The sequence below is a fragment of the Engystomops pustulosus genome, chromosome 6, assembly GCF_040894005.1.
Source record: "Engystomops pustulosus chromosome 6, aEngPut4.maternal, whole genome shotgun sequence".
Classification (NCBI taxonomy): Eukaryota; Metazoa; Chordata; class Amphibia; order Anura; family Leptodactylidae; genus Engystomops; species Engystomops pustulosus.
The window spans coordinates 46,194,297-46,216,724 of NC_092416.1; the positions used below are offsets into that span (position 1 = coordinate 46,194,297).

A 22,428-nucleotide genomic window follows, 5' to 3' on the forward strand; every position below is an offset into this window, starting at 1 on the left:
GGGCAGGCAAGAACCTCCAAGGCGTACAGCGCCAGTTCGTGCCACATGTCCAGCTTTGAAACCCAGTAGTTGTAGGGAGCTGTGTGATCATTTAGGACGATGGTATGGTCAGCTACATACTCCCTCACCATCTTTCTGTAAAGATCAGCCCTACTCTGCCGAGACTGGGGACAGGTGACAGTGTCTTGCTGGGGTGACATAAAACTGGCAAAGGCCTTGTAAAGCGTACCCCTGCCAGTGCTGGACAAGCTGCCTGGTCGCCTACTCTCCCTCGCTACTTGTCCCGCAGAAGTACGCCCTCTGCCGCTAGCGCTGTCAGAAGGGAAATACTGTTTCAGCTTGTGCACCAGGGCCTGCTGGTATTCATGCATTCTCACACTCCTTTCCTCTCCAGGGATGAGAGTGGAAAGATTTTGCTTGTACCGTGGGTCCAGGAGAGTGAATACCCAGTAATCGGTGCTGGAATAAATTCTTTGAACGCGAGGGTCACGGGATAGGCAGCTTAGCATGAAATCTGCCATATGCGCCAGAGTCCCAACGCGCAAGAATTCACTCCCCTCACTGGCCTGACTGTCCATTTCCTCCTCCTCCAACTCCTCTTCTTCTGCCCATACACGCTGAACAGTGAAGGACTGAACAATGGTCCCCTCTTCTGTCTCGCCAACATTCTCCTCCTCTTCCTCCTCATCCTCCTCCACCTCCTCCGATATGCGCTGAGAAACAGACCTAAGGGTGCTTTGGCTATCAACAAGGGAATCTTCTTCCCCCGTCTCTTGTGACGAGCGCAAAGCTTCCGACTTCATGCTGACCAGAGAGTTTTTCAACTGGCCAAGCAGCGGGATGGTGAGGCTGATGATGGCGGCATCACCACTGACCATCTGTGTTGACTCCTCAAAGTTACTCAGCACCTGACAGATATCAGACATCCACGTCCACTCCTCATTGTAGACTTGAGGAAGCTGACTGACCTGACTACCAGTTCTGGTGGAAGTTGACATCTGGCAGTCTACAATCGCTCTGCGCTGCTGGTAAACTCTGGATAACATGGTTAGTGTTGAATTCCACCTCGTGGGCACGTCACACAACAGTCGGTGAGCGGGCAGTTGGAGGCGGCGCTGCGCTGCCCTGAGAGTGGCAGCATCTGTGCTGGACTTCCTGAAATGCGCACAGATGCGGCGCACCTTCGTGAGCAAATCAGACAGATTGGGGTATGTCTTGAGGAAACGCTGAACTATGAGATTTAACACATGGGCCAGGCATGGCACATGTGTCAGTCTGCCGAGTTGCAGAGCTGCCACCAGGTTACGGCCGTTGTCACACACAACCATGCCTGGCTTCAGGTTCAGCGGTGCCAGCCACAGATCAGTCTGCGCCGTGATGCCCTGTAATAACTCTTGGGCGGTGTGCCTTTTATCGCCTAGGCTCAGCAGTTTGAGCACCGCCTGCTGTCGCTTAGCGATGGCACTGCTGCTTTGCCTAGAGCTACCGACTGATGGCGCCATGCCCACGGATGGTAATTCAGAGGAGGAGGTGGAGGAGGGGTGGGAGGAGGAGGAGGCATAGTAGGTCTTTGAGACCTGGACCGAGGTAGGCCCCGCAATCCTCGGCGTCGGCAGTATATGACCAGCCCCAGGGTCAGACTCGGTCCCAGCCTCCACCAAGTTAACCCAATGTGCCGTCAGCGATATATAGTGGCCCTGCCCGGCAGCACTCGTCCACGTGTCCGTGGTCAGGTGGACCTTGTCAGAAACGGCGTTGGTCAGGGCATGGAGGATGTTCTCTGACACGTGTTTGTGCAGGGCTGGGACAGCACATCGGGAAAAGTAGTGGCGGCTGGGGACCGAATACCGAGGGGCGGCCGCCGCCATGAGGTTTCAAAAGGCCTCGGTCTCTACCAGCCTATAGGGCAGCATCTCCAGGCTAAGCAACTTGGAGATGTGGACATTGAGGGCTTGGGCGTGTGGGTGGGTTGCGCTATACCTCCTTTTGCGCTCCAGCGTCTGGGGTATGGAGAGCTGAACGCTGGTGGATGCTGTGGAGGATCGTGGAGGCGAAGATGGGGTTTTCGCACGGGAGGTGTTTGGGCCGGGGTCCTGGGCAGGGGGCTGAATAGCAGATGACACAGGGGAAGGAGCAGTGGTGTGCCCGGCCGGAGGTGAACGGGCTTGGTGCCATTGAGTGGGGTGTTTAGCATTCAGATGCCTGCGCATACTGGTGGTAGTTAAGCTAGTAGTGGTGGAACCCCTGCTGATCCTGCTTTGGCAAAGGTTGCACACCACAGTCCGTCGGTCATCCGGTGTTTCTTTAAAGAACCTCCAGACTTCTGAAAATCTAGCCCTCGCCACGGGAGCTTGACTACGGGCAACATTTGGCGCTGATGCACCAGCTCTGGCCCTGCCTCTCCGTCTGGCCCCACCACTGCCTCTTCCAACCTGTTCTGGTCGAGGACTCGCCTCCGTCTCAGAAGCACTGTGTTCACCCGGCCTCTCAACCCAGCTTGGGTCTGTCACCTCCTCATCCTCCGATCCCTCAGTCTGCTCCCCCCTCGGACTTCCTGCCCTGACAACAACTTCACCACTGTCTGACAACTGTGTCTCCTCATCGTCCGACACCTCTTTACACACTTCTTCCACTACGTGAATAATGTCATCATCACCCACAGACTGCGACTGGTGGAAAACCTGGGCATCGGAAAATAGCTCAGCAGCAGCAGGACAAGTGGTTTGTGACTGTGGGAAGGGTCCAGAAAACAGTTCCTCAGAGTATGCCGGTTCAAATGCCAAATTTTGGTGGGAGGGGGCAGACTGGGGGGAAGGAGGCTGAGGTGGAGGAGCTGGAGGAGTGCTGATTTCGGTGACATGGGTGGACTGCGTGGAAGACTGACTGGTTGACAAATGGCTAGAAGCATTGTCCGCAATCCACGACATCACCTCTTCGCACTGTTCTGGCCTCAACAGTGCTCTACCACGAGTCCCAGTAACTTGAGACATGATGAACCTAGGGAGTGTACCTCTGCGGCGTTCCCCTGCTCCCCCATCAGCAGGTGGTGTCTCAACCCGCCCAGGACCACGGCCTCTGACCCCTGCAGTAGTTGGACGCCCACGTCCACGCCCTCGTCCTCTACCCCTAGCCCTCGGGTTAAACATTTTCCAAATTAAAGTGTAAACTTGAAAAAAAAAATTTTTTGTGTTTATTTTTTTTTATTTATTTATTTTTTTTTTAACAAAACGATGCTATCCTATTGCTATGGCTAGTTTCTAACCTACACTGACAGCACACAACTGGATTTTGTGCTTTGCAAGATGAGTTTGAGTTTAAAATGAAATAAAGATAAAAAAAAAATATTAAATCAGCAGACTCTGCCTAATTCTACTCAAACCCCTAATAAATTGTCCCACTTTGGTGTTTGAGGTGGATATGCGTGTCACTAAGAGCTAAACACAACGGTAGCAAGTCCCCCTGCAAATTCCTCACAATATGGTACTAGCTGCACTACTAGTGCCAGCAAGCCCAGCCAAGAGCAAATAAAAAAAAAAAGTATAACGTTATTGTAGCCCTAAGAAGGGCTGTTGGGTTCTTGTAGAATCACTCCTGCCTAACACTATTCTAATAGAACAGCCTAACGCTTTCCCTGACCAGCAGCAGCTCTCTCCCTAGCGGCATCCAGACACAGAATGATCCGAGCAGCGCAGGCAGGGGCTAGTCTATTCCAGGGTCAGCTAGTCTATTGCTGGGTGGAGTGCAGAGTCTCTTGGCTTGTGATTGGCTCTGTTTCTGGCCGCCAAAAAGCAAAACGGCGGGAGATGCCATTTTCTCGAGCGGGCGAAGTATTCGTCCGAGCAACGAGCAGTTTCGAGTACGCTAATGCTCGAACGAGCATCAAGCTCGGACGAGTATGTTCGCTCATCTCTAGTAAACATTAATCTTTCAACATAAAAATCATTATGGCACCATGGCCATGTTGAAATCGTGCTCAGTATATATCAACATATAGAAATTAGCTACCCATTCAATAAAGACTCCTGGGTCCTGGGCTGTGGTCAATATCTCCCATACGCGCATTTCGCGTTGTTGTCACTTCCTCAGGGGGCATGTATACATACTCGTAAGAAAATTTACAGCAGCACTCGCAAATATAAATACCACTCAGGTGCACTTCCCAGAACCCGGACCAAAGTTCCTACAAAGTATAGGTAAAAAGAAAATGGCAGCACTCCGAGATTCAATGTGAAAAGAACGTACTGGTTTAGGCTACATTCACACACATGTATGGGGGACGTATATACGGCCAACGTATATACTGCCGATATACGTCCCCCATACACTCCTATGGGCTCACGGCCCTGTACACGTGCGGCACCGTACCGCTCCGTAGCACGGGAAAAGATAGGACATATCCTATCTTTTCCCGTGATACGGCGCCGTGCGCTGTATCTCCCTATGGAGAGGGGCGGGGGTGAGCAGCGCTCATCCCCTGCTCCTCTCTGCAGCGCCGGAGTATACATCGTGTGAATGTAGCCTTATTCCAACATGTGCTGAAACGTAGCTTAATTCCACATTGAAAGTCGGAGTGCTGCCATTTACTTTTTACATTATGAAAGTGAATGATTTACTGTTTGCTATAATCAGAGCAATTTTCTATAGTAATAGTTCAGATGGAAGTAAATAATGGTGCCACCATCACTTTAAGTTGTCGTACAGTGAAAGTTAGTGCTTTAGTGTTTGTATTTGCAAAACAAAGGTACAGATGACCTTGGCACCCGAACAAAAAGTCAGATTACAATGAGACAATCATTTTACTTTTATTTGTGCACTGCACCAATGATGTATGAATAGAAAAGTAGACATATTGGGGCACATTTACTAAGGGTCCGCACACCGCATTTCCGTCGGGTTTCCCAACTTGCAGTGCATTTAACAGGGGTTTTTGGCGCACGCGATCTGATTTTGGCGCAATTGCGACGACTTTCATGTGACATAAATCGGGGGGTGTGGCCATCGGACAACCCGACTTATTCAGACTAAGTGCGGAATTTAAAATTCAAATTGTGTCTCAAGACTTGCACTCACATACACCGGGAAGAAGAAGGTGACCTCCGGCGGACCTCAGCAGGGAAGCGACACATGCAGGATCTCGGGCGCACAATCTTAGTGAATCGCGCTGGACTCGTCGGACAACTCACCTCGGGGATCGCGACAGGACCGGGTAAATAAATGTGCCCCATTGTTTTACCATACATAAGGCTCACATAATAATGTTATGCTTCTAACTTTGTGAGAACAGTTTGGGGAAGTCTAGTGTGACTCCATAAAGCCATGCTGGAGGGAGTTTGGTGGCCTGCACAGAGCCCTGACCCTGTTGAGATTGAGGACCAGGCCTCCATGTCAAACATCAGTGTCCGATTGATACATTATCTGACAAAAATACCCACAGATGAACTGCAAAATCTCATAGAAAGCCGTTGCAGGACAGTAGAAACTGTTAAAGGGGTTGTCTTAAATTTTGAAGTTATAATAGGGTGGTTGTTGTGGGTCTGACTGCTGGGACCCAGATAGTCTGGCACGCACATAGTCAGTGAATGCTGTTCTGTCGGTCCATCAATAAGTAAGAATGGAATCCTGATCTCCAGATTGCTGGAGGTCCGGATCTCCTGTACTGAAGCTGTAATGTTCCCGTGGTCCAGGGCTCTGGGGGCTTAGTCTGCCAGTATGGGCACTGGGGGTTTGCTGGGTCTTGGTCCCTGCTGGTGTTATGTTGCATGATGGATGCCATGTGATGTCGCACACAATAGCGTAGGGACCCACTGAAGTGGTTAGTGGCCTCATGCAATTTGATAGAAATGTGACTAAGAACTTTCTAGTTTTGCCAATGTAGCGTAGCATCAATAGATCATTGTATGGATATGTGGATGTGATCCTTCTCTCCAGATCTTTCTTCTCCAAATGTTGGTTTATGTAATGTACTTGTTTGCCAATATTTTTGTAGTGTACATAGGCAGTAACCCATCTTTTCTGAAGAACTTCTTTTAGCAATCAGCAACACGATTTGCCTTTATTAACAGCGTTAAATGCAGATTATAAGCCTCACAACACAATAGGGCCGATGTATTAAGAGTACCGCTTTGTGCTCTGTTCTTAATTTTCAGCTCCACCGGCGCCACACGTGCCAGAATTACTAAGAAGTTCTGAACTTGTAATAAATGTGGTGCATCACTAGCACCAGAAATAAAAACTGCACCAGCCAAGGGGTCGGGCAGATCAAGGTGTCCACACCATGGCCTGACTTGTTCCCCGCCAACATTATTTTTAAAGTGGCAAGTGATGTCCTAGAGGTCAGAAATGTTACAAATTCAATTGCATGTAGATATGCAAGGCATGATACATCGAGTGAAATACAAATGACGCACAAAGCACGCTGCGGGTTAGACTATCTGCAGCATCTTCTGAGTGTGTTGCGTATAACCTCATTCACGTACTTTATGCTTTACTTTGCTGAATATTATTGATACCTAGGTGTGAACCCAGACGGAAAAAAAAAAGTTAATTTGTACTTAACACCCTGCTCACCTAGAAATAAAACTTTTACTGTATATAACACATATTCATTAATGTACACTATAAATGAAAAAAAATTATATCAGCGCAAGTCATGTTCTGACTCTAGTTATTTTGGCATGTAGCTAATACACATGACCCACTGCGTGAAAAATGGGTTAAGACTGAAATCTTCATTTTAAAATAGAGTAAGAGGGATGCAGTGACCCAATAACCCATCCTCGTGACTCCCCCCTCCTCCTCCTCCTGCCAGGTGTAGTTCTTCTGTGTGACAGCGTGAAGTGGCTGTAGCCTCGATGCTCAGTGGTGGGAGGGAAGGTAGCCCCAGGCCAGACTGCTTCATTACGGCAGATAGTTTGACAAGGCAGCCGTCAGCCACAGTGCTCTGCATTGTGCTAGCGCCTCTCTCCTCGCTGACACGCATTCGCTTCTCTTTAGGAGACCTGTCCTGCTGTAGGTTTTATGACTTGTCTTCTGGGCAAACAGATTCAGCCACCAGGCTCCAAATCGAATTACATCCCTTCCCTCCCTTATTCTTCCAACCTTGACGCTGATAAATCACCTATTCCACCTGCACAAGTATGAGGCTCTAAAGACCGGATAACGAGAGAGAGCCTACAGCATTCTGCAGGGCACTGCTGCGCTAGTGAGCACAATTGGGGTCAGTTATGGACAACCGGACACCAGGAGACTGAGCTATTTCTCTGAAAATCTCACCGGGCTTTGTCCAACGCATTCAATGACACAGTGGCCTTGGACGTGCTTGTTATATTAACATTTATTGCTAAATGCTACGTACTGCGCTAATAAAATCACATGCTAAAAATTTTTTTAAAAAATGAACAAATTGATGTAAACTAGTGATGCCCAGTGTACGTGAAAATGCGATGCAATAGGGGAATGATAATACCATTCTGTAGGGTAATTAAATTCTTCCAAAGTCATGTAAAGTTTTTACTATCCTGTTTCTAATAAAGAAAAAGCCCTAAAGACCCGCAATGCATTCATTCAAGAGCATTTGCATACCCATGAAAATTGGAACGTATCTTAGGACTTACCATTTGGAATATGCTCGGACCGTGTGGTGGCCGTATTGCACTGATCTGAACACCGCAAGAAAGAACAACAGTGCCAAGGAATAATCATGAACTATGATTCCGGACTCAGATCCGTCCATTTAATGCGTCCACCACACGCAGTCCATGTTTCAGGTGGGTAAGACCATATCTGATAAAAATAACAATATAAGTCACATAAACTAAATTAATGTAAAAAAATATGTTACAGACATGGATAATATGTGTACTGTATGACACTGTAATTGTTGTGCAGCGTTTGTACATGTATGTCCACCTTTATAGGGGTTGGCACAAGATTTAATAACCAATCCACGAAAAAAAGGGTGCATGCTTAGCAGCGTCCCTCATTATCTATGGCACTGTTGGAGATATTGCTAAAACATTTACTTCCACAGTGAGCTACAATGTCAATGCACCCCCCTCTTCTCTATCCAGACCCCATTCCTGTAATCAGTGAGATTGGATTCCAACCAATAATCATTTACCTGTAAAATTGACCAAATAAGTTAGGTTAACAAATTGCTTATGAACAAACCACAAGATTTAGAAAATAATGGGGAGGTTTCATTAAACTCTGGCTGGGTATTAACTTGTTAAATATCCTCTTCGTGGTGGTCATCATAGAAGCCCCCCTCTGTCCCCTGTGACGTCTATGGTGGCCAATGATCTGTGTCCATGACAGCGCGTTGTCTATGTGAGAATCCAGGGCTTGTCATTTCTGGAAATCTGTGCCAGTGGCAAAAATCACCATATACTACAATACAGCTGTATCACAGTATATGGCAGTGGTGGCGAACCTATGGCACTGGTGCCAGAGGCGGCACTCAGAGCCCTTTCTGTGGGCACCCGGGCCATCACCCCAGCATGAAGCTCACCAGACAAGACTCAAAGAATCTTCCTGCAGTTCCAAACAACTTAAAAGATGCTGCTTTCAGTCATATTTTGATACTTACTTTGCTACTTTGGACTGTAGGGAGAGGGAGAATGAATAGACAGGGCCGAATTATCTTTGGAGGACCTCCTGCTGGCCCCACGATTTTCTCTGTGTACAGAGGGAAACTGGAAAGAAGCTAAAATGATGAAAATCTTCCATCTTTCTACTGTGTTGCCGTCCTCAGGAGGCCAATATGATTGAAAGTTGTTGAACAGGGAGCAATAAGTTACTGCTTTAATTTTTAGTTGGCACCTCGCGATAAATAAGGGGGTTTTGGGTTTCAGTTTGGGCACTCGGCCGCTAAAAGGTTTGCCATCACTGGTATATGGTATGAAGGATCAGACCCCCTTAGGGTAAAAGTACCCTAGGGGGTCTGCATAAATGGTAACAAATATCATGTTTGATTTTGATTTTCTTTAAGTAAAAATAAATTTGGACTATATTTGGTATTTTACTTACTTTGTTCTGAGTTACAGCCAGTTAAAGTGTCACCTGTTCATCGGGCACTTTACATGCAATAAAATTAAAAGAAGTGCAAATTTATTGTTTATAATGACGAGGACTCTATAATAATATTTGTATTCAGTACAAAGAGAATTCTCAGCTGATATATAAAAATGTGATCTCAAGTACTGTTTATAAACTTCAACAAAGCAAAGTGAGGACATACAATATGTGAATATCTTGATCAGACAACGGCAGCAGCTGGCAGACTGGTAAAGTGTTGTACTAAGGGCAGTCAAGCACACTCTTCCTGTATGCTCTTCCACCAGTCTGCCACCTTGTTATTGAACTATTAGGCTGGCATGCCTCCCCTCCTTTGTCCTTTCATAACAGGCCAATGTCACTGATGAATATTGAAGATTTTCTTCTTTACAGGAAGGAACCTTGCAAAAAAAATAAAGGGCAAGGTAGACTTAACAGATTTTATGTAATAACTGACAATAAAATTAAGCAGCAATAACTTATTGACACAAATTTTTTTTCTTTTTGAAGAGACAAAAGAAATGTAACTGGTTCATTATGACAAAACTCAATTTAAAGGAAACCTACCACTTGAAGTGGTAGGTTTCTGATGGAAATACCGGGCACCAGCTCAGGATGAGCTGGTGCCGGAGCTTATTTTTGTTAGTGTTTTAAACCGCGGTATCGCGGTTTAAAACACTTTTCAAACTTTATAGCCGGCGCAGGGAGGTATATTATGTATTTTTGTCTCTTTCATCCGTTGTCTTGATGCAAAGGGGGCAGGGCTGAATAATCACTAGGGGCTCTTCAGGCTTAGGTTAGAAACACATGACGTCAGCGCCTGCTCAGTCCCTGAATCACAGACCCTGCAGTGGTCAGATATCACAGACCAAATACAGTTCTGACAAAGGGAGCATCAGACTGATATATGATAAAAAGAGTCCCTTCTTCCCTGCAAACAACAGCGCCAAACTGTTTTGCGGTGACTAATGGACTTCACATATAAATATGATGTACGCAGCCCCATTCTCCGCATTGTGTTTGGCCAGTTAAATCTGGCAAATGCAAGGTCCGTCATTCACTGACTGACTATATCTAGTTTTTATTTGCTCCAGATAAATTTTGCCACATTTCTCACTCAAAGACAGGCTCCTAGTGAAAACATGGTGGAAACTTAACACAAAATGGTGCACCAGATTGCTTTGCCTTGGGACTTGGATTCATAAATACCCCCAGGTCCATGTGGTTTTATTTCTAGTCCTGTTGTTTTACTCAAGTTCCTATTCTCTAAAGTTTGCGGCCAAGACCATAGAATCTATTGTATGCCCTAGTTCAGTGATGGCTAACCTATGGCACTGGTGCCAGAGGTGGCACTCAGAGCCCTTTCTGTGGGCACTCAGGCCATCACCAGAGATGACTCCAGGTATCTTCCTGCAGTCCCAGACAGCCCAGGACTTGCTGTGCACAGAGCTATTTTAAAGTGACAGCTCTACCTGGGACTATTTTCTGCTTTAATGGTGTCCTCAGGGTGCTGGTATCAATGAAAACTGTGACAGAGAAGGGAGTATAAATCATAAATTAAATTTCTGTGTTGGCAGTTTGCAATAAATAAGTGGTCTTGGTTGTAGTTTGGGCACTCGGTCTCTAAAAGGTTTGCCATCACTGCCCTAGTTCCTAGAATCCAATTCAAAATTAGCAATTAAGCAATTCCATGAGTCAAAGGAACTTTGGTTGGGAAACAAAGATTTAGATGGTTATTTATGAAATTTTCATATTAGAGCAAACATTGTGCACCTTCAATTTGTTATTTTGTGGCTTTCGATATTTCGCCGGGAGGATTTTCTAGTCATTTAGATAAACTGGTGCACTGCCACTATGTATATATTTCATCTGGAATATGCAGTATTTTGCCATTTTAATATTTAATATCCAATTTGATTGCCCTACTGTTTATAATATATATTACACAATGGGTATATTTTCTTTTAATACAAGCTCTGTAAGTTCAGCAATGATTCCTACTACAAGTGATTGTTTATCATGTGGATGAGGATGTTCAGAGAGCTGACATGATGCCACATGGACTGCTATGGAGTTCTATTGTCTGTGATACATGGTATTTGTTATTACATTTGCATAAAAAGAACACCTAAACAAACTAAACACATAACAATCACTTAAAGTACATATTTAAAGGGAACTTCTGATAAGCTGGAGTCCTACAAATGGAATAATGGATCCCAAGGAATGCAAAATATTCCTGGCTATGTATAGACACCTTAAATGGAAAAAAACGTTGCTTCTCTAAAAAGTAAACATTAAGGGAATGGATGAAAAAAACTAAAACACACTCACCTCAAACTGGTGCATCTCGTGTTCCTTACCCAAGCAATTAAATTTTGACGTATGTATAAACAGGAAGTAGAAATCACAAAATGTTATACAAAATAACCTTTTGTTGCAATGTTACCCCTTATTTAAGACATTGTTACCCATTTTAAGAAAAAAAGGACTAGCCATATGTTATTATTAATTGGATTAGCTGCTGGGCCAATCAGAAACTATAGTGCTGTGGTCACTGGGAATTAAGATTCTCTCAGTCGCTTCCTCCATCAACTGTTCTATCTATTAGAGGCTGACAGTAATATATTAGAAGTATTCTATTAAAGAGTTTATTATGAAGTTCCCATGCTGGAGATGATCTTTAAATTGCTATAACTTCTTGGCCGTCAAACAGTTATATATTCACTTGTCTTTTATACCAATTACTATTTAAAGAAAATCTACCTTTAAAATCAAGCATTATATACCGGCAACACTTTTGGGTTTTTCTTGGTTATAAGCTATAATCACCAACATTAACATAAATAAACACTTGAAATAATTTTACTCTGTAATGAATCTGTATAATATATAAGTTTTTCTTTTTGAGATTAATTAGTGAAAAAAATAATATCTTTTGACATTCTTATGTATTGAGATGCACCTGTGCTGTATAAGGCTTCATTGCATGTGGAAGTTCAGATCGCTTGTCCGCAAGGAAATCAGTTCATTTTTCTTAAAATAGATCATTATTGTGATATTTGTGTGTTACATTCCAGAGACAGACCCCAGGACAAGCACAATCAGTAAAAGTTAGATCCCATCACAAAAATCTGGAGTAGAATAGAACTATAATTATAGACTCATAGGCGTCAATTTTGCATTACCTCTGTAGAGGCACACAATGGGTTTTTTTCCCCCGATTCAGAATTTTTCCCTAGAAACATTACTGTATTTTTATCCAGAAGTGCTGCCCCTTAGGGAGAATATTTCCATAATACGGTGCCATATGGAAGCACCATACGACGACACATGGAGTGTCTACAGCTCCTTAGCAGGACTCCATGTGCCGCCGTACAGGCTCCACGCACACTCCGCTGTCTGCATGACGTCTTAATGTCACTACAATTGCATCAATAAATGTCAGCTACATCAATAAAATATATCATGTTACTGGGCATCTACATTCAGCTATTTTTCTTTTTTTATAAATCAGTGGTTGACTTCTATTAGGAGCTGGAGCACAGCTTGTTACCACTCATTTCCTGCATGTTCATGTGTCCCTTGTTTATAAAATTATTAGTAGCAATTAAGAACATTAAATATTCTCTACAGAACAGACATCAGGAGATAAAGAAAGCAGGACGATAGGCTGAAACCACTGACCGAAAGACAGTAAAATGAGCCAGGTCCCCTGAAACCAAAGTACACATATGTCAGTCCTAAAGAAATGCAGGAATTACTACAAAATGAACTTCAAAAATCCTAATATCTATTACATTCATTGTTTTAATCTACCGTATATATTCTCGTGTATAAGCCGAGTTTTTCAGCACAAAAAATGTGCTGAAAAACCTCACACGAGTCAATTAAAAAAAATAAACTTTAATACTCAACCTCCTTTGCCCGGATCCACCGGCATTGGCTCCCGATACCTCGCGGCGGCTCCCTAAGTTCAGCACATTAAATAAATAAACTTAGTTCTCACCTTCCGGCGATACTCACCCCCGATCCACGGCGCCGGCTTCTGATCCTCGTTGGTGGCTCTCGATCCCCGGCTGCGGCTGTCTTCTTTCTTCTTTTGCCGGCGGAGGCGCGTCCATGCGATCTCCCCGCCGGTGCTTACTATGATGCGGCACAGTGACCGCCGCATCATAGTGAGCGCCGCCGGGGAGATCGCATGGACGAGCCTCCGCCCGCAAGAGAAGACAGAAGACGCTGCCGGGGATCGAGAGCCACCGCAGAGGATCGGGGGTGAGTATCGCCGGAAGGTGAGAATTAAGTTTATTTTTTAAAATGTGCTCAACATACATGGGGGCAGGCAGCTGTATACGTGAGGGGCAGGCTGGCTGTATACGTGAGGGGCAGGCTGGCTGTATACATGAGGGGCAGGCTGACTGTATACATGAGGGGCAGGCTGGCTGTATACACGAGGGGGCAGACTGGCTGTATACATGAGGGGGCAGGCTGGCTGTATACATGAGGGGGCACGCTGGATGTATACATTAGGGGGGAAGGCTGTATACCACTTGGGGCTGGCTGTATACTACACCCTCGGCTTATACTCGAGTCAATAGGTTTTCCCAGTTTTTGGTGGTAAAATTAGGGGTCTTGGCTTATACTCAGGTCGCTTATATTTCTACCCTAAAATGTGTTGTCATTTTTTTTTTTTATCAGGACAAAAGAGGTTTTGCAGTTACAGGGAGGAATAGTAGTTAAAGGGGTATTGTCATGTATAGTATTTATGACATTTGTGCAGAACATGTCATTAATACATAACAGAAAGAGGACCAACCACTGTGACTCACAGAATGGACACACTGCCGCACATGCTGTTCTATGGGAGTGTTCCAGGTCTCAGTAGGCCCCTGAGCGATGAAACCCTGAGCGATGAAACTAAAACAGTCTCCTGTTCCCAAAAATATTTCTGAGTTTATCATCCCAAATAGCACCCAAATAGTTACTTTATATACAGCCACCTCATCTCCTATGAATTCATTAGATACAGCCCCCATCACCCCCTTGGATTTTTTATGTACAGCCTTAGCTCCCCCCCCAGCAGCTATGGGCCCCGATACTTGCCCAGGTAGCCCTGTGCTGGTGCCCGACTTGCCTGAAATAGGCACAATTCCTGGTGCACAGCCAGGAATTGAGCCTATTTCCCAATTATTCCACCTCCACGCCAATTGGGCATGGATGTGGAGGGGGTGCAGTCATTGTCTCAGTGAGACGGCATGGGGCGCTCCTGTATTGTGCCTCTGCACTGCATATACACTGTGCCCATTCAGGTAAAGGCTAGGGTGCAATTCTACACCGGGTCAAACCTGGCATAGAAGTGCCTCATCGTTGCCAGGACTTTTCAGGAGGAGGAGCCTCCTGATAGATCTAGCGGACAAAAAAACAAAACAAAAAGACAACAAAGGAGGATGGCGCCTCTTGTGATAACGTTTACGCAATGAGTAGCAGAAAATGCTCACCTGGTACACACTTGTGTAGTCGCAACAAACAATGGGTTAATGTTTCCTTGAAGGTCCAGTATATGTTGTTGTTAGAGAAAGCAGCTCCCAAGCACTCCAAGACTGGTATCCAATGGAACCATAAGAACCGTCTTCTACCTCATAGATCTAGTGTACGTCTTGGGGCACTATCATATGCCGAGCACTTAGCACCAGCGTATGATAAATGTGTCCCAATGGGTTAAGGAAAAAAACTGATGGATAAAAAAAATTAAGCTAAGTGGCTGTAAATCGGCCATGAAAAACTGACAATATTGTAATTTATTTTAGGCTGAGAATCATCATGTTCATGTGCAGTAAGCCTGTGTGATTGCTGATTGTCTGACCACTTTATTTGATGGATAGATGGAGCTCCTTACTCAATGTCATGCATACAATCCCTCCATTGACAGAGGGGACTTTTGGACTGCCGTTTTGATAAAAACTTAGCAGTGATAGCTTTAGCAACAAGAAAATGATCCCCTTTGATAATGCACCCCTGGCTACATCAGCTATACAACAGCAACATCCCGATGGCATGACCCAACCATCCTGTATAGAGTATTGCATCAATTTTATTTTTTAATTTAACTTATGATGAAATTTTAAGAAAACTATTGTTAGGGAATTAATAGCAAGTCAAAAGTATATGCAACTAAAAAGTGGGAAAGGCCAAAAAATAAAAACATAAATGAAATAAAAAGGACCTTGTGTCTCCAAGCCCAAGATATGATGTGGACAGTAGACAAACTGCACAAGTGAATTAAAGACAAATGATTCAGAGCAGGCCCTAGCCTGTCAGCATCTGCATGCTTGACTGAAGTTGATTAGGTGTGAGACAGTGCGCTGCCTACCTGTCTCACAATAAAGCATCGGGCAGAAGCTAAATTTAAACCTTCTAGGTTCACATATACTCCTTCACGCCTGATGTCGATGTATGGGTATTCATGTGGCTGCTTTATATTCAGGACACAGAAGAAAAGCAGGATACAGATATAAAGGGTCCCATAAATGGTAGCACACATATCTTGTGGTGAACGTAAACCTAAGTGTTAGGGTGTGGAAGGCAACATGCTCATGTCAATAAATGAATGTGAATTTCTCTAGGTCTTTGAAAATCCCCAGAATTTATTTATTTATTTTTTTTCTTAATTCTTTTTTATTGAGATTTTAATATTACATTTATATTTATAACAGTACATCATAGCAAATATAAGGTTCCATCAAAACGTGTTTCTATATCGTGACTCCATTTAGGTACTATTTAACGTAATGCAGCTACTTTACAGACATAAATATGTCTATTCCCTATTAAGGCATGAGATTTTAATATCTCAAACACTTGAGAAACAGCAAAAAAGAAGAAGAGGAGACAGAGGGAGAGGAGAGAAAAGAAAAAGAAAAAAAAAAAAAAAGATAATAGTAATAATAATAATACCTTATATACTCGAGTATAAGCCTAGTTTTTCAGCACAAAAAAATGTGCTGAAAACCCAAACTCGGCTTATACTCGAGTAAAAAATATATAGGTTTTTGTGGTAAAATTAGGGGCCTCGGCTTATACTTGGGTCGGCTTATACTCGAGTATATATGGTAATTAAACAAGAATAAGAATAGAGAAACAATTATATAGTAGGCTTTGAACTTTTATAAAAATATATCATTATTCGATGCATGTATTATCCATTTTTCCCATTTATTATCAAAGTTGATTGTTATTAAGATGGCTTTCTCGTTCAAAATTTTCTCATATTGATAGATTCGCCTAAGATTCCTCATAACTGACTTTAAATCTGGGCATTTTGGCTCTTTCCAATATAATGCTAGGGCTTTTCTTGCTTCTGCTAGCATTCTAGCTACAGCCCATCTGCATTCTGGCGGGATTATCTCCATATTTAAATTCAGAAGAGCAAGTTCGGGACTTAGCTCAATTAGTGGGCACCAGATCTGCTTGATCATATTATGGACTTCCCCCCAAAAAGTTTTAATACTGCTGCAGTTCCACCAAATATGTAATAGGTTTGCTCGCTTCTCTTTACAGCGCCAACAGCTGTCACTTTCTAATTCAGAAAATTTTGCTAGTCGCGATGGAGATACGTAGCATCTTGTCTGTAGCTTACGAAGCGTCTCAATGTGGTTTATGCAATAATATATTTTATATGGTCGTAAAACGGCTAGTTGCCACTGGCTAGGTGAGAATGAATTCCCCAAATCCTTCTCCCAATTTATCATATAGCCCAGTTTTTTTTGGCACTCAGTACTCTGCAGGTCTTTATAAACCATAGAGATTCCTCCCTTCAATGTATCCGTCCCATATAGGAATTTATTAAACTTGGAGCATTCCAATGGATTTTCCCTTATCCTCTTCAATAGATTGTTTTTAATAACCCAGCTCTTTACACCTAAATATTGCATAAACAGTTTATTAAATAACAGCTCATCTTTGCATAATGTGGAGAGAGGGATCAACGCCCCATTGGCAATTAAATTCTCTAAAGTCCTGATGCCTAATTTTTCCCACAGATGTAAATGAAGGTTTAGACCTATTTCCTTCAGAAATTCCAATTTGATATCTCCATAATTAATATTTATACGCAAATTCTCTTTATTTTTTTTATTCCAAGTATACAAGAGATCCTTTGTTGTTCGTAAGAAAGGTTCTAACCTAAATGAGGCCAAGTATTTTAATAAAATGGCCCCCTTTACTGTAATCGGGCCAATTTCTGCGTCTTCTATTTTGGTCCAAACGTTATTATATTTATTGTCCCAGAAACACTTAGTTTGCTCAATAATTGCTGCCTTATGATATAATACAATATCGGGGACTCCCAACCCACCTTTCTCTATTGATGTTATCATTGTTTTTCTATTTATCCGCGACGCCTTACCTGCCCATATAAATTTAAGAAACAATTTTTGTAGTTGTCTCCAATATTCCAGAGGAAACCTAACTGGTATACATCTCACCAGATATAGAAAGTACGGTATAAGATACATTTTTACTAAATTAATTCTTGCGACCCACGAGAAGGGTAATCTAGCAAATTTATCCAGTTCCCCTGTTAACTTTATCATAAGTTTTTTTGAATTTAGTTTAATAATTTTTTCAATCGATTTATCGATTAAAACTCCTAAATACTCTATTCCCTTCGTAGGCCAAACAAATTTAAAGGTAGTTTTTATTGCAAGGCTTTCGATCTTGGAAGTATGAATCAAGATAATCTGAGACTTTTTTTCATTCAATTTATAAAGGGAGACCTCTGCATATTCATCTAGAACCTCCCTCAATCTAGACATAGATCTCATTGGATCTTGGCAGGTAATAATCACGTCGTCTGCATATAATCCAATAGTATAGATACCTGATTTAGTAGTAATTCCCTTGATTTTGCTATCCAATCTGATAATTTGTGCAAGCGACTCAATATATAGATTGAAGATAAGAGGTGACAGGGGACACCCCTGTCGAGTACCGTTCGAAAGGTAAAACTTAGTAGAGTGAAACCCTGCATTTGTTACTACTGTTGCCGATGGCTTGCTGTATAACGACATTATTGCGTTCAGATAGCACCCACTAAATCCGAAGCTTTCCAATGATGCATAAAGGAACCCCCAGTGCACCCTGTCAAATGCTTTTTCAGCATCTAATGACAGGACTGCACTGGGGGCCCTCGAGGCATCGGCTATCTGGACCAGATCAAGCAGTCTTCTTGTTGCGTCTCTTGTCTGCTTCCCTCTAATAAAACCAACCTGATCAGGTGACAATAATCTATATAATACAGCCGACATTCTCCTAGCTAATATAGATGAGAAGATTTTAAGGTCCGAGTTTAAAAGTGAGATTGGCCTATAATTTGATGGAATACAAGGATTTTTCCCACTTTTATGGATCATAATAATTTTAGCTTCCCGCATTTCTTGAGGGATAACCTCACCCTCAAGAAATTTATTAAAAAGGACAGTCAGATACGGAATTAGTGTCTCACTAAATAATATGTAATATTCATTAATTATCCCGTCTGGACCAGGGGCTTTTGATTTTTTCAACCTTTTTATTACATCTATTACTTCCTCCCTACTAATAGGTCTATTTAGCTCTTGATTTAGCTGGTTACCAAGTCTAGGTAGACATGCAGACAAGAGGAATTTTTTTATTTTTTCCTCCGGTGGATCCTTATACTCTACTGCTTCCTTCAAGTTGTATAATGACGAATAATAATAATAATAATAATAATAATTCTTTATTTATATAGCGCACACAGATTACGCAGCGCTTCACAAGCATGTCAAATTGGTCCCTGTCCCCATGGGGCTCACAATCTAAACAGCCTAACAGTATGTTTTGGAGTGTGGGAGGAAACCGGAGTACCCGGAGGAAACCCACGCAAACACGGAGAGAACATACAAACTCTTTGCAGATGTTGACCTGAGTGGGATTCGAACCCAGGACCCCAGTGCTGCAAGGCAGATGTGCTACTCACTCAGCCACCGTGCCGCCCTAATAGTTTCTAAAGACCTCCAATATTGCCTGTGGATCAAACAGCAGTTCCCCTTTTTCATTCAATATTTTCTCTATAACATTGGCCACTTTCCGTTGGTTTATTGCATTACTGAGAAGCTTGGAAGCTTTGTTTCCCGTAGAGAAAAAAAATCCCCAGAATTTAAACACATGAATTGAAATATTTTTTGTAGATTTCTTAACTTGAAATTTGCACATGGATCTTCCATTATTTGTGAGATACCAGGTGACACAAGAAATGAAGAGTATAGGCGGTCCCTGAATTAAGGACACCCGACTTACAGATGACCTGTAAAAACAGACAGACCTCTCTGCCCCTGTGACCTCTGGTGAAGCTCACTGGATGCTATGGATGCAATGATCAGCTGTAAGGTGAAGCTTCATTGATAATGCTTGTTGCCATGACATCACTAAATTTTGAATATTAAATTGTCACTAGGACATTTTTTTTTCCTGGAGTTACAATTATAAGATATACCGATTCCGACTTATAGGACATCTATAGCCAGGATGAAGGATTGTAAACCAAGCACACTGACATACTGGTGTGTGCCCCCTTTGGCATGATATGTTGTTCTTTTATCTTCTTATGCCCTTATTGTTACAAAAAAGGCTTTTAAAATGCTGAAAATAAGTCTGAGGGGCTCCATTAAAACCTACGGAGCCTGGAACCCCTTGGGGTCATTTGCATAATTTTTTAAGCCTTTTTCTTAAAAACAAGGGGATTGAAAGCTTAAAGATGATCAGATCCTGCCAGAGGAGACACACATCAGTATGTCAGTGTGCTTGGTTTACAATCCTTCACACTGGTGGTAGATGTCCTTTAAGTACAAACCTAAACAACCTATCTTGTACGTAACCCGGGGACTGCCTGCCTTGCCTTTCAAGAAACTTTGCATAAATCTGTAGTTAGGTATGTATACATGAAGAGTAAACCAATTTCTGACCATTTTATGACATCCATTTTCCAGATTTTTTCCTTCTGTAGCTTTGTGTGTGATATTTAGTTATCCCTGAGTTGGGGGATTGGAACCTAGCTGCTATGACTAGCTGCCGATTTCTCTCCCCTCTCCTCTCTGTGGAGCTTCTTCTTAATGTGGCAACTCGGGAGAGAGAAAACATTAGAAGAACAAAGCAATTCTATATAGTAGCACTATTGTTTAATAATATGTATTTGAACATTTCTTATACTCAGCTGCAATATTGATTTATGCAAAGTTTATTAAATCTTAGTGTCTATTTAAAGTAAACCACAATTTGTTTCCTACCCATTTCTATTAAGTCTTTCATATTTTGGAGAATTCCAAAATTTACAAAGAGCCTAAAGGAATGGATAGGGTATTCATCAGTATCGGACTGGGCACAGGCTAACCTACAAGATAACCTACCGTAGTTTGGAGGCAGATAGGGTCTTTATTTCTGTGGGATGATGTAGGGTGCCCCCCAAAATAATTTTATCTAGTGGGACTAAGAAATTCAGTCTAACACTGGTACTCACTGAAGGGTAAAGAAGATGCCCGAAATGTAGTATTACTCATAAACTGTGTAAATCAATGCTTCCATCTTCATGGACACTGTAATTTTCTTTTTTTGTTATATCTTCCACAGGTTTTCTAGTCAATCATAGGGCTTAGGCCTATACTCATTTTATAACGTATTGTATAGGAGAGATATGAGTCCACTGATGCAAAGTGGTAAAAAAATAACTAATGTACTGTAGATAAGTGATCAACACAGAACCTATTTTATATTAAGTGTGTATAAAATACCAACTACCATGACCTTTGGCATGCTCCATATCCCACCAGTAATGGCTGCTGGGTCACTTACCTAATTGGAAGCATTGATCATTTCTTGGGAAATGCAAGTTCTCCTTACTCTCCGCCTTTCCTGATCCATTAGTCCTAAGTTTTCATAACTTAGTTTTCTGTACCCAGTCCCTAGAAATTTTACCACCTTAAATCAAATGAAGGTTCCTAATCAAAAATGGTAAGTACCATGCTACATCTAGTGCATGGTATACTGTATTCCTTTTACACATGCTTTGGACTTTGGCTCATTTATCAACTTGTCCTTGAACAGCCAATCTCCATTTTTGATGGCAACATCCCATTCTGTGCAAATCCCTACTGCCTTTCCTGACCTACAAACCAACACTCACTAGAACTCCTCCTGCTTTGACCTTGGCCTGTATTTTCCAACTCTTTACATATCATCTGGTCCTTTGCTCAGGAGTCTTTCTATCCTGGGTTGTCTAGCTTTTACTGTTGGACCAATTTAAAAGGATGCAACTTGGTTACCTGCTTCAGCAAACATCAGAGTTAATTCCTTTAATAATTACATAGATCAGGACTAGAGATGAGCGAGCACTAAAATGCTCGGGTGCTCGTTACTCGAGCCGAACATTTCCAGATGCTCGAGTGCTCGTTTCGAGTAACGAGCCCCATTGAAATCAATGGGAGACCATTCCCGAACATCTGCAATCTATTCTGCACTGTGCTCTTTCACTGTTTTCTTCAATTAAACGATTAAATTAAATGTTTTAATTGTATTTTTTTACTGTTCTTCACTTCTTTTTTTTTAATTAAATGCTCGTTATCGAGCAGGGCAAATACTCGTCCGAGCTGGTCCGAGTATGCTAATACTCGACCGAGCATCAAGCTCGGACGAGTATACTCGCTCATCACTAATCAGGACTTAAAAAACCCCATCAACCAAGAGGTCTTAAAATTCCTTATTGCTCCTCCTCTAAAGGACTTGTGATAATGTTGTTTTACAAGGAAATTCATAAAATTTAAATACTGTATATACTTGTGTATAAGCCAAGTTTTTCAGCACAAAAAAAATGTGCTGAAAAACCCACAACTTGGCTTATGCACGAGTGCATAAAAAATAAACTTACATACTCACCTTCTGGCACTGCCCGATGCTTCGTGCGGCTCCTCTTCCTTCTTCTCTTTGCATGTAACAGAGAGGAGAGAGATATGTTCATGCACTCTGCCGGGCCAGCTAATTGGGGAGTGCCGGAAGGTGAGTATGTAAGTTTATTGTTTTATATGCCTAGGTGCTGCAGGGGGCATTTCAAGAGCAGGAGGGGGCTGACTGCATGGAGAATTTCAATAGTAGGGGGGAAGACTGCATGGGGCATTTCATCAGTGGGGGCTGGCTGCATAGGGCATTTCATCAGTAGGAGGATGCTGGCTGCATGAGGTATTTCATAACTGGGGAAGCTGGCTGCATGGGGCATTTCATCAGTGAGGGGTGGGGCTGGCCACATGGGGCATTTCATAACTGGGGGGGAGGGTGCTGGCCGCATGGGGCATTTTATTACTGGGGGAG

General features: G+C 42.8%; 1 long non-coding RNA gene across 3 annotated transcripts in view; it reads right to left on the reverse strand.

Moving 5' to 3' along the window:
• Positions 1-9,176: 9,176 nt before the first annotated feature.
• The window catches only part of LOC140065673 (uncharacterized), a 51,171-nt gene continuing 37,919 nt past the window's right edge, over positions 9,177-22,428 (reverse strand). For all 3 annotated transcript variants that reach the window (XR_011848015.1, XR_011848014.1, XR_011848013.1), the window contains one exon: positions 9,177-9,455. This is a non-coding gene — a long non-coding RNA (uncharacterized lncRNA). The remainder of the gene's footprint in view (positions 9,456-22,428) is intronic.